Source organism: Staurois parvus, unplaced genomic scaffold, assembly GCF_062004578.1.
Source record: "Staurois parvus isolate SC_StPar_1 unplaced genomic scaffold, SC_StPar_1.0 ptg000137l, whole genome shotgun sequence".
Lineage (NCBI taxonomy): Eukaryota > Metazoa > Chordata > Amphibia > Anura > Ranidae > Staurois > Staurois parvus.
The window spans coordinates 17701146-17713600 of NW_028317933.1; the positions used below are offsets into that span (position 1 = coordinate 17701146).

The window sequence follows — 12455 nt, forward strand, 5'->3', positions numbered from 1 at the left end:
ATAAAATACATTTATGTTTTGGTTGTAATATGACAAAATGTGGAAAATTGCTTTCACACTGATGCGCTGCGATTTACCCACACCACGGGAGCAGTGCAGTGTGCCTGCATCTTTCCTGCGGGTCTGCTACACTTATCCATAGATTTTGTAGGTTTGGTGCATTTTCTGAAAAAAAACTTCTGAGTGCAGGAGCCCAAAAAAACAACAAAATGTACCTACGAACACCTATACTAGTGCCTAACTAGGAGGGTGCTGCATTTGCTAAGTGACTTAACCGCAGGGTTTTACCCCAGGGTTTGTTTTCTCAGAGAATAGGTGCAGGTATTCCCCCCCTGCCGAGTCACTCCTTGATTCCGCCCCCTAACCACATCTGAGCACTATCCCTTAGTCCCACTCCCTACCCACCTACTAGTACCGCCCCATTTAGAGAATTCAGAACCAGGTATCACTTTTGTATGCAATTTGTGAATGATAACAGAAAGAGCATTAAATAGATCCCCTGCAGCTAACAACAATAGATCCTCCAAGCAACAATAGACACCAACCCCCAGCAGCAATAGGCCAGCCCTGCAACAACTGATCCACCCAGCATCAACAGACCCTCAATAAACAATAGGCTCTCCCAGCAACAATAGACTGCCCCAGGCAACAATAGACCCCCTTCAAAATACCACCCCAGCAACAACAGATCGTCCAGCATCCAGTAACAGTAGATCATCCCCTCAACAGTAGATCCCCCCCAGCAACAATTGATCTAATCCCCAGCAAGATAAGACTCCCCCACAACAATTGATCCACCCATCATCAACAAACTTTCAAGAAACAATAGACTCTCCCAGCAACAATAGATCCTTCAGGCAACAATAGATCCCCTACAAAATACCACCCCAGCAACAACACATCGTCCAGCATCCAGTAACAGTAGATCATCCCTCAACAATAGATCCCTCCCAGCAACAATTGACCTAATCACCAGCCACATAAGACTCCCCCACAACAACTGATCCACCCAGTATCAACAAACCTTCACAAAACAATAGTCTCTCAAAGCAACAATAGATCCCCCAGGCAACAATAGACCCCCTGCAAAATACCACCCCAGCAACAACAGATCATCCAGTAACAGTAGATCATCCCCTCAACAGTAGATCCCTCCCAGCAACAATTGACCTAATCACCAGCAACATCAGTCTCCCCCACAACAATTGATCCACCCAGCATCAACAAACCGTCAAGAAACAATAGGCTCTCCCAGCAACAACAGATCCCCCAGGCAACAATAGATCCCCCAGGCAACATTAGACCTCCTGCAAAATAACAGCCCAGCAACAACAGATCATCCAGCATCCAGTAACAGTAGATCATCCCATCAACAGTAGATCCCTCCCAGCAACAATTCATCTAATCCCCAGCAACATATGACTCTCCCATGACAATAGATCCCCCAGCAACTAGCATGATTAGACCCTCCAGCACCCCTTGTCATTACATACATTCAATGTTAGAGGTGGCGGAACTGCGTTCCTCCACGTTCCCACAGAGAAAAAACCCTGGTTTTACCACCCTCCAACTTTACATGTGAACGAGTCCTTAGGATTCTGCTATTGCATGCAGCTAAGGGCCCATTCACAACTGCTGCTCCTCTAAACAGTGTGCTTGACAGCTGGTTAGAAGGTGATATGTTGCCTCCTCATCACCTGATTTAAACCCATGAATGCCGTACAATGCACGCGATTGCGACACGGTAGTACTCTAATTAGGTCTTTGACTTCTCCCATGTTGTTCAGGTAGATCTCCACCTCTTTAAAGGTTGCCTACCCCTGCTTCAAGATGTACATCAGTGCCATGTGTCCCAACACGTGTTGATGTGCATCCTGTCACACACTGACATTTGATACAAAGTGTATTGCGTGGCATGTTACTAACGTGTGACAACATAGTGACACATACCGACATGCATTTCCATTGTTTTCTATGGAAAATGCAGAGGTGTGAATAGGCTCCGAGAGGGGATATTCCACACATTCACTTGACTACAGGTTCACATACTGAAAATATTAGAATCTCCCATTTACTGTACATACTAAATCTAAACTAGAAGCAGAAGTACTGCTACAGGGCGCCACGGGTACGCAAAATATATGTTTATATATGTGATTTTGCATTTCCGATAGGGGGCGCGCACGAGGCATGCGCACACCCTACCTGCGCCGCCATTCGCAGCCACAGCTGTCAATCACGGGGTCCCGGACGAGCATCTTGGGGGGGCTGTTTGTAAACAATACAGATCTCTCCCATGTCAGCTCCTGTACCCTGCTTTGCATGGCTCTGCATAGCAGAGCCATACAAAGCAGTGTGCTTACAGCGAAGCACAAACACAGCCCAGTATGCAAAACAGCACACAGTTAACCCTTTGATCGCCCCACATGTTAACCCCTTCCTGCCCAGTGCCATTAGTACAGTGCCAGTGCTTTTTATTAGCACTGATCACTGTATTGGTGTCACTGGGGATGTAAGTGACATCAAGCCAGTTCCCCACAGTTTTAGAATGACTGCCACAGTCCTGCTATAAGTCACTGATCGCTGCAATTACTAGTAAAAAAAATAAAAAAATTCCAGTATATATACCTCCATTTGTGGATGCTATAACTTTCATGTAAACCAATTAATTTACACATATTGGGATTTTTTTTTAGCAAAGACATGGAGCAGAATAAATTTTAGCCTAAATTTATGACGAAATTTGATTTTTTTAATTTTTGTTACTGGACATGTTTAACCTCCTTGGCGGTATTCCCGAGTGTAGCTCGGGGTAAAGTTTCAGTACCAAGAGCGGTAACCCCGAGCTACACTCGGGCTTACCATGCGGCGTTGCTCAGGGAGTCCCTGCAGCACTTACCTTGTCCTTCGCTCCCACGATGTGTCCCCTGCAGCATCCCCGGCCATCTCCTCCGGCTGATGCCGACATCCGGCTTCTGTGTTCTGGTCCCTGTGACGTCGGGACGTACAGGCGCCGGTAGCGGCGGCAAATTTGAAATTTTTAAAAAATGTCATTTTTTTAAAAATGACTATTACATAGTAAAAAATTGCTGTTTCAACCCATTTCACATACATTTTGTCCCTAGTGCTTTGTCCTGCGCCCTGCCTGCATTTTGACTGTTCTTTCTGCCTGGAAACTTAGAAAAGTCCATGGCGTCCAAAAAGCGCCCCTTTACGTCAAAAGCGGTTTTAGATCAGCTAGAGAACAGCGATAGGAAATCAGAACCACTTGCAGAATTGAGTGATAATGATTGGTGGGGAAATTCGTCATCAGACACTGAAAACGATTTTGCGACTTTGCTCAGCGATGTGCGAATTTGCCTCTTTATTTCAAATTTCAGTGTTTTTGGTTTGATTATATTATTGAATTAAATTTATTATTATTAAAATATTATTTTTTATGAGTATTTATTAAATTATAATTTATGATTTCGTGTTTCAAATGTTATCATACCCAGGATATTTACTAGACTCTCGTTCGGACAGATTTCAGTGAGTTATTCCTAAAAATTACAGCCTACAATAAAAAACGACATATTTCCATGCAAAAAAATGGTACCGCTTTCAGCACAAAAAATCGGAAATATCAGACCGCTGAGGAGGTTAATAGGAAAAAGTCAAAAATATAGTTTTTTCTCAAAATTGTCGGTCTTTTTTTTGTATAGTGAAAAAAAAAAAAATGCACAGGCAATTAAATACCACCAAAAGAAAGCTCTATTTGTAGGAAAAAAGGACGTAAATTTCACCTGGGTGCAGCATTGCATGACTGCGCAATTGTCAGTTAAATTAATGCAGCGTCGTAACGCAAAAAATGGCCTGGTCAGGAAGGGGGACAAATCCTCTGGAGGGCAAGTCATTAAAGTTATTAGTTACAGTATGGGGTCTATTTATAAAACATTTGTTGCATACATGTTCGAAAGATTTCTGCAAACTGAACCAAATGTCACCATATTTTTTTAATCGACTAATGCATGTATCGTCAGCTCCATCTAGTGGCCAAAATGTGGTACAGTTTTTTGAAATACCCCACTGAGCAAACTATACCATATTTTGACCATTAGATGGAGCTGATGATACAGGAATGAATCTTTTAGAAATAATACAGTGACATTTTGTTCAGCTTGCATAAATGCTTCTGACATTTGTGCAGTGAATGTTTTATAAATACAACCCTATGTGAAAGAGTTATACTCCATTCATACCAATGCGTTTTTTAGTGCTTTTTGCTGAAACGCACTACAGTCCATTTCCCGTGGTTTCCTATGGAACATGTTCACATCTACGTGTTTTTGAGCTGCTGCGTTTTTGGAAAGGGTCAGGGACTTTTTTAAAAGCAAAAAGCAGTTTTGTTTTTGTTGCAATAGAGTTCAATGGAGAATCTGCTGAAATGCATGGTAGTACGTTTTTGCTACGTTTTTGCGGTGTTTTGCATTTTTATTCTGCCCACCAAAAAAAAAAGCTGAACAAAATGCGGTAAAAATGCAGCAAAAACGCATCAAAAAAGGAAGCTATGTACAGCACCTTGCCAGTCCCTCCCACCAGCCATAATACAGCTCTCCTCATTTCCAGGCTTGAGGACGCCCAACATCATCTAGCGCTTTCTTTCCCTGCCTTACTGTCTCTAACTTGCCCCGTTCATTTATTCAATCTCAGTCCTTTCAATCAGGGGTTCAGTCTCATATGTGACCGTTACCTAGGGCAGTCTGCATGCAAATACATTCTGCTTAGGAACGCTCACTCCACCCATAAAGGCATATTGATATTTGCATAACTACGTTTATAAGTCAGCTCACTGCTTGCATCAGGACTGAGGGATCCAGAGGAAAGTACTGAGACAGGGTGCAGTGATGTATTCAGGAAGCTATGTACAGCACCTTGCCAGTCCCTCCCACCAGCCATGATCTGCCTGCATTGCATAGAGAAACACAGAGATCCAGTGATTACATCAATGGGTCTAAAATAAGGTATGTAATGAAAATGGAAAGGTTTATTTAAAAAAAACTGCATGACAAGGGAAGGCAAAATATAAACAGATTAAACTTCGTTGTTAATGTCAAGCTTTCTCTCTGCTTTTATAATATACATTGCCTTTACAGCTATTTTAACATTTGCAGCTGTGTGACTGTTTCGTTGAATATAAATGTAGCTATGTGGCACTTATGTAACTTTGCTATGTCACCTTTTGTTCTGTGTTAGGTACTGTTACAGGTTACAATGGAGGTGCCAGAATGCACATTAATAGTTTTCCTCCATGTCATTACTGGAAAAGCAGTCATCTCTATATTTGAAGACAAGCTTCCTAGTACATTGCCTTCAGCTACATAGTTACATAGTTAGTCTGGCTGGAAAAATACAAAAGTCCATCCAGTTCAACCATAAAAAAATAAAAAAAAAGTTATAATCCTACACTTACAATTGATCCAGAGGAAGGCAAAAAAAAAACCCAGCAAAGCATGATCCAATTTGCTCCTGCAGGGAAAAAAATTCCTTCCTGATCTCCTGAGAGGCAATTGGATATTCCCTTGATCAACTTTACATATAAATGTTAGACTCCATGTACATGGGACACTTCAGAATGATGGAAACTGACTGCTGGAAAAAATAGGTTAAAATACGTCTGTTTAGCCACGTTTGCATATCGTGTTTATGCGCGTTTATGAGTGTTTGCGTTTAGAAGCGTTTTTTAAAGATAACCTCAGGAGACCTTCCAAAATGCCCAGAATGCACTGAAGAACAGTAAAAAAATTAACTATTTCAGACATTTTGAGAGAAATAAAGAGAGCAGAAGCAGAGAGAGCAGTATGTGTTGAGATTAACTTTTTTGTTTTGTGGTGTTTGGATGTGTTCCAGCTCATTTCTGTGCAGACATTATTGCAGCAGTGTCTAACATATTTTCTTTCATGCAAAATCTCAAAGTATGGTGTACCAGGTCCATATGAGTACCGGGAAAACGCTTTGCATGCATTTTTCATGATGAAAAAAGGCTCTGGACAGCATCTGGAAATGGAAGAGTTAAAAAAAATTTCCAAACGCAAACGCTTATAAAGCGTTTAGCTGCGTTTACAAGCGTTTGGTGTTTGATACGCTGATAAAATCTACTCAAGTTTGGTGCGTTCAAAAAAACGACTGTAAACTCAACTGCCTGTAAACGACTGTCTGTACATGGACACATAGGAAAACATTAGGGAGTAGGGGTGGACTGACCATTTGGAAACTTGGTGGCACTGACGGGCACTGATAGGTGGCACTGATGGGCACTGATGAGGAGGCACTGGTAGGTGGCACTGATGAGCACTGATGAAGAGGCACTGGTAGGTGGCACTGATGGGCATTGACGGGCATCACTGATGGACACTGAGAGGCAGCACTCATATATAGCACTGATAGGTGGCACCAGGGGTGGACTGACCATTTGGAAACTGGCACTTTCAGCGCCCATCAGTGATGCCTGTCAATGCCCATCAGTGCCACCTACCAGTGCCTCCTCATCCGTGCCCATCAGTGCCACCTATCAGTGCCTGTCAGTGCCACCTATCAGTGCCCATCAGTGCAGCTTCATTAGCACACATCAGTGAAGGAGAAAAATCACTTATTTAAAAAATTTTAAAACAAAAACTAAGAAAAAACTATTTTGTTTTTCAAAATTTTCAGTTGTTTTTGGTTTGTTTAGCAAACAATAAAAAACCCCGAGGTGATTAAATACCACCAAAGTAAAGCTCTGTCTCAAAAAAATGATCAAAATTTCATATGGGTACAGTGTTGCATGACCGCGCAATTGTCATTCAAAGTGCGGCAGCACTGGAAGCTGAAAATTGGCCTGGACAGGAAGGGGGTATAAGTGCCCAGTAGGCAAAGGGTTAAACATGACTACATAACCCAGTTTAGGAAAAGTGAATTATATTCCAGGTCCCACTCCAGACATATTTGAACAAATGGTGACATTCGACTACTTAGTGGAAAGTGTAAGATCGCCTTAAATTTGTACTGAAACCCACAAATACTTACCTGTGCTCAAGCAATGTGACTTCCACAAGTTCCCTTGCGCCTACATCTTTTTTAAATTTTTGGACATCTGCTTGAAAATAAATTTACTTTCTGCAAGTATTTATTTGAGATATTATTGCAGTTTTGATCTCAAAGTCATTTTCGCTAAAACATTTTTACAAGCTTCTTCCTCCAATTTATTGTTCTGAACATCGGCATTTTTAGATTAGCCACTAGAGGGAGCTCTCCTTGACTCAATTCAATTGCTACTTCTCCCTCTCTTTCTTTCTCTCTCTTTCAATAACTATTGAAATAAGATATCAGCCATACAGGGGGGGCAGCTGCATGTTTTTTAATGTGGGCATACACATGCTGGTGTTTTTGCATTTATTTACATGTGCAGTGTTTAGGGGCATTTAAAAAAAATCAGCATATTTGGATCATTACTGTGTGCATGGGGCCTTAAAGTGTTACTAAACCCAGGACCCTGAATTCACTGTATTTGGTCTCCCAGGACCCTGCATTCACTACATCTGGTCTCCCCGGACCCTGGATTCACTACATCTGGTCTCCCAGGACCCCGCATTCACTACATCTGGTCTCCCCGGACCCTGGATTCACTACATCTGGTCTCCCAGGACCCTGCATTCACTATATCTGGTCTCCCTGGACCCTGCATTCACTATATCTGGTCTCCCCAGACCCCGCATTCACTATATCTGGTCTCCTCGGACCCTGCATTCACTATATCTGGTCTCCTAGGACCCTGCATTCACTATATCTGGTTTCCCCGGACCCTGCATTCACTATATCTGGTATCCCAGGACCCTGCATTCACTATATCTGGTATCCCAGGACCCCGCATTCACTATATCTGGTCTCCCAGGACCCTGCATTCACTATGTCTGGTCTCCCAGGACCCTGCATTCATTATATCTGGTCTCCTTGAACCCTGCATTCACTATATCTGGTCTCCCCGGACCCTGCATTCACTATATCTGGTCTCCCAGTACCCTGCATTCACTATATCTGTACAAAGAACATGGAAATGCAATTATTTTAGTAAATAAAAACTGCTAAATACCTTTTCTCATCAGAAGTTAGAGCAGTCTTGTGACTTCAGCTAAGCACTGGTTAAATCTTGTAGGAGGAGTTTTCTTTCTGCTCTAGGAAGATGTGAAACCTCTGACCTCTGTCTGGACAGTGCTGATTGGCCCTGTGCTGATCACATGCACTCTCCGAAGAAAAAAAAAACTCTCTAGCAGCACACACCAAACTGAGCATGTGCATGTGACGACGGATTCATTCTGTATCAGGTGTTTATTTCAACAAGAGAAGGGGCAGAGGAGAAAAGATTAAACACCCTTTTTACACAATGCAGGATTAACCCCTTAGGTTCCACAGTGAGTATAACAAGCATGCTTTACTGCATATAAGGACTGATTTTACTGTTGAGCACTTAGTAACACTTTAAAATGTCACTAAACCCTCAACAGTACAATCAGTCTGTATATGCAGTAAAGCATGCTTGTTATTCTCACTGTGGAACCTAAGGGGTTAATCCTGCATTGTGTAAAAAGACTGTTTGATCCTGTCTTCTCTGATCCTCTCCTTCTTCTATTGTCCCCAATCCATCTGCTGATAGTACAGAGACCTAGGAGGCACTCTGCACATGCTCAGTTTAGTGTGTATTGCTAAAGAGTTTGTTTTTACTTTGGGAAGACACATGTGATCAGCACAGGGCCAATCAGCACAGCCCAGTCAAAGGGTCAGGGGTTATGCAGCCTCAAAGGACAGTCAGGGAAGAATTAAAACTCCTCCTACTCCTCCTCCTATAACCAGTGCTCAGCTGGACACTGATAGAAGTCACAAGGCTGCCATATATGAGATGAGAAAAGGTATTTAGCAGTTTCTATTTACTAAAATAATTGGACTTCCATGTTGTGTGTACTGTGGGAGACCAGATATAGTGAATGCAGGGTCCTGGGAGACCAGATATACTGATTGCAGGGTCCTGGGAGACCAGATATACTGAATGCAGGGTCCAGGGTTTAGTAACACTTTAAGACAGATCTTTATTTAGCTAAAACATAATAAAAGGGATTGTACAGAGGTTATGTACATTCTTATTTATTTTATAAATCTGTTTTTGTGTCAGGGAAATTTGGGTTAATGATTTTTTTAAGCTAGAATGTGGGGCTATGGCTCCATGGCTGCTCTAAAAAAAAAAAAAAAAGCCTGTTACTACCCCTCATGCACTGCCTCCTTTTTGCTGTGTACAGAATTTCAATCAGAGAGGGGAGCTAAGTAGCAATCAAAAATCCTAGGGTAAGTTGGAAAAATCCTAGGGTATGATAGAAAAATTCTAGGGTATTATAGAAAAATTCTAGGGCATGATAGAAAAATCCTAGGGTAAAGTAGAAACATCCTAGGGTAATTTAGAAAAATCCTAGGGTATGATAGAAAAATCCTAGGGTATTATAGAAAAATCCTAGGGTATGATAGAAAAATCCTAGGGTATGATAGAATAATCCTAGGGTAATTTAGAAAAATCCTAGAGTATGATAGAAAAATCCTAGGGTATTATAGAAAAATCCTAGAGTAATTTGGAAAAATCCTAGGGTATGATAGAAAAATCCTAGGGTATTATAGAAAAATCCTAGAGTAATTTGGAAAAATCCTAGGGTATGATAGAAAAATCCTAGGGTATGATAGAAAAATCCTAGGGTATTATAGAAAAATCCTAGGGTGTGATAGAAAAATCCTAGGGTGTGATAGAAAAATCCTAGGGTGTGATAGAAAAATCCTAGGGCACTTAGCGCCAACTAGTGGCCAAAATGCAGTATTTTCCATTTTAAATCAATGAAAAACTCAACCAGCACAGGAAATAGTCTAATAACATTCATTTTTTGCCCAATTCTCACAGAATAAATGTACATGTAGTGCCTGCACTTTATCGTTGTACTCTTCAAATTTGCAAATGTTTCAGTGCTAGCTGCCAGAAGTTTGCTAATGTCTGTTGCTGATTTATTAGCACTGATCTGTAGTATATCCTGAACCTAGCACATCAGGCTACGCATCTCTTGTTAGCAGTTGGACAAAGTGAATTGAAGGCGGTCATTTTCCTGTATTGTTTTTTTGAGTGCCTCTTAACCTTTGAACAAAAATGTCATATATTGCAGCTTAGCAGTCCTTAGATGTGATGGCTGCATTAAAATGTTTTCAGGCCTTTATTTTCAACTGGCAGTTTTGCTCTCTGTCCTAGTGACAGCACCATGCTGTATCTATGGAGGGGCAGTGTTGGCACCCTAGGAAGGACTACAGAATTACTCCACCTCAACATAACGGAGGTGTTTTGTAGTCCACTTATAACAGTGCAGCAGAGATAGTGTGCATAGGAAGCTATGAGACTGTAAGATTTCTGGCAGGATCAAAAGCTATAATTTTTGCAGTTATCAAACAGATATAACAAAGTGCTTTCAATGGTTCATTTAAAGTAGTTCTCCAGTCATTTTTTAAAACATTAAGACTCCGTTCACACCTATGCAGTTTGCTTTTTGTCCATTTTGCAGTGCTTTTCACAGTTTGTTTTGTGTTTTTCTACACTTGCTTTGACGCGTTTGATGCATTTTTATGCATTTTTACCGCGGTTTGCGTTTTGTTCAGCTTTTTTTTTCAAAGTGAAATTTTTTTTTTGCTGGGCAGAATTAAAATGCAAAATGCAGCAAAATCTCATTCCCCATTGTAATCTATTGTAGCAAAAATGCTGCTTTTCGCTTTTAAAAAAGTCCCTGACCCTTTCCAAAAACGCAGCAGCTCAAAAAAGCATAGATGTGAACATGTTCCATAGGAAAACATGTTAAATGGACTGTAGTGTGTTTCTGCAAAAAGCAATAAAAAATGCATTGGTGTGAACCAGGCCTTAGGCTAGGTTCACATCTGTGCGGGTGATGCCGCTGTGGATCCGCATGAAAATCTGTGCAGCCGCACCACCCACACAGAGGAATGCGGACCCATGGGCCGGTGCCAATAGTTCTAATGGCAGGCTGCCCGCACTGGAAAGCGCAACCGCACTGGGAACAGAGGTTTCCGTGCAGGCTGTGTTTTCGGAAGAAGTGCAGGGACTTCTTCTTTGCGTGTTCAAATGAATGGGCTCTCGTGCCGCACGGCCGCATATATGTGAACCGGGGCTAAGGGTTTACATACACTGTCAAGGCTGTGCATCAAACATAATATTTTAAACACCATCTAATTATGTCCTGAGCAGTTTCCTTATTCCCCGCCATGCAATCGCACATATGCCTTATGCAGGCCATAGACGGGTCGAAAATCGGGCGAAAAAAAAATCGGCTGATTTTCGCACCATTAATGGGTTAATTGGTCGGCCGTTTTTTGGGGTTTTGGCACTTTTTTTTAATCGGTGAAGTTGGAAAAAAATCGTCCGATTTTCCCGGCAATGATGGGCAAATCGGCTGATCTTTTTACCGATAAAAAATCTGCGCATGAGCCGCGGCCTGCAAGAAGAAGAAGAAGAAAAAGAAGAAGAAGAAGAAAAAGAAGAATTCCAGTCCGCTATTATATTTGACATGAAAAAGTATTGCAGTTGCAACAATGTATCTATTTGTATCCGAATAAAAACATCTGTATCCGAAATGGATACAATGGGATACATTGTTGCAACCGCAATACTTTTTACATGTCAAATATAATAGCGGAGCTCTCTGCAAGGGACAGAAGTAATTAAATGCTGGACGTAGACGGGACGAAAATCGGATGATTTTTTTTACCGTTGGTGGTAACTTCAGCCTATTGAACAACTGATTTTTCATTTTTTTTAAAAAAACGAACGGTTTTCAACCTGTCTATGGCCTGCAAGGGTCCTTTCATACGGAGCGGACCTGTTTAGCGGAAGGGGATCTCTCCGCTGAGCAAGCGGATGACAGCACTGTGTCTGCTCTGCTACTGTAGAGCAGACACAGAGCTGCTCGCTCTCCTCAATGGGTGGTCAAATGAAAATGGACCGCCTGTCTGTTTTCATCCAATCCGACGGACGGAAGGGGAATTGGATCCACATCCATCCCTTTTAACGAATCAGATCGGATGTCGGCGGGTGTAAACGGACACATGTCCATTTAAACCCGCCGCTCCATAGAGGAAAATGAAGGTTCCGATCGGGGCCACCTGAAAAAACAGGCAGGTGAACCCAATCAGAACGTCCATGCGAAAGATCCCTTCGTAATTTGCAGTTGCGGGAGGGGGGGCAGTTTGGATTTTAATCTGAACCCGCCCAATCTCATCACTCATCCTGAGCCTTTTATACAATTACCCATGCATGTTTTAAAACTCTTTTTACATAAACCATTTTATGACAATTATGTCATTTAAGTTAAAAGAGGATTACAGTGCGATGGATAAGTTGTTGTAACTGATTA

At 41.8% G+C, this 12455-nt stretch overlaps 1 protein-coding gene across 4 annotated transcripts in view; it reads left to right on the forward strand.

The window, feature by feature from the left end:
- SLC12A5 (solute carrier family 12 member 5) overlaps positions 1 to 12455 on the forward strand; it is a 138331-nt gene that overhangs the window by 83059 nt on the left and 42817 nt on the right. The window lies entirely within an intron of this gene.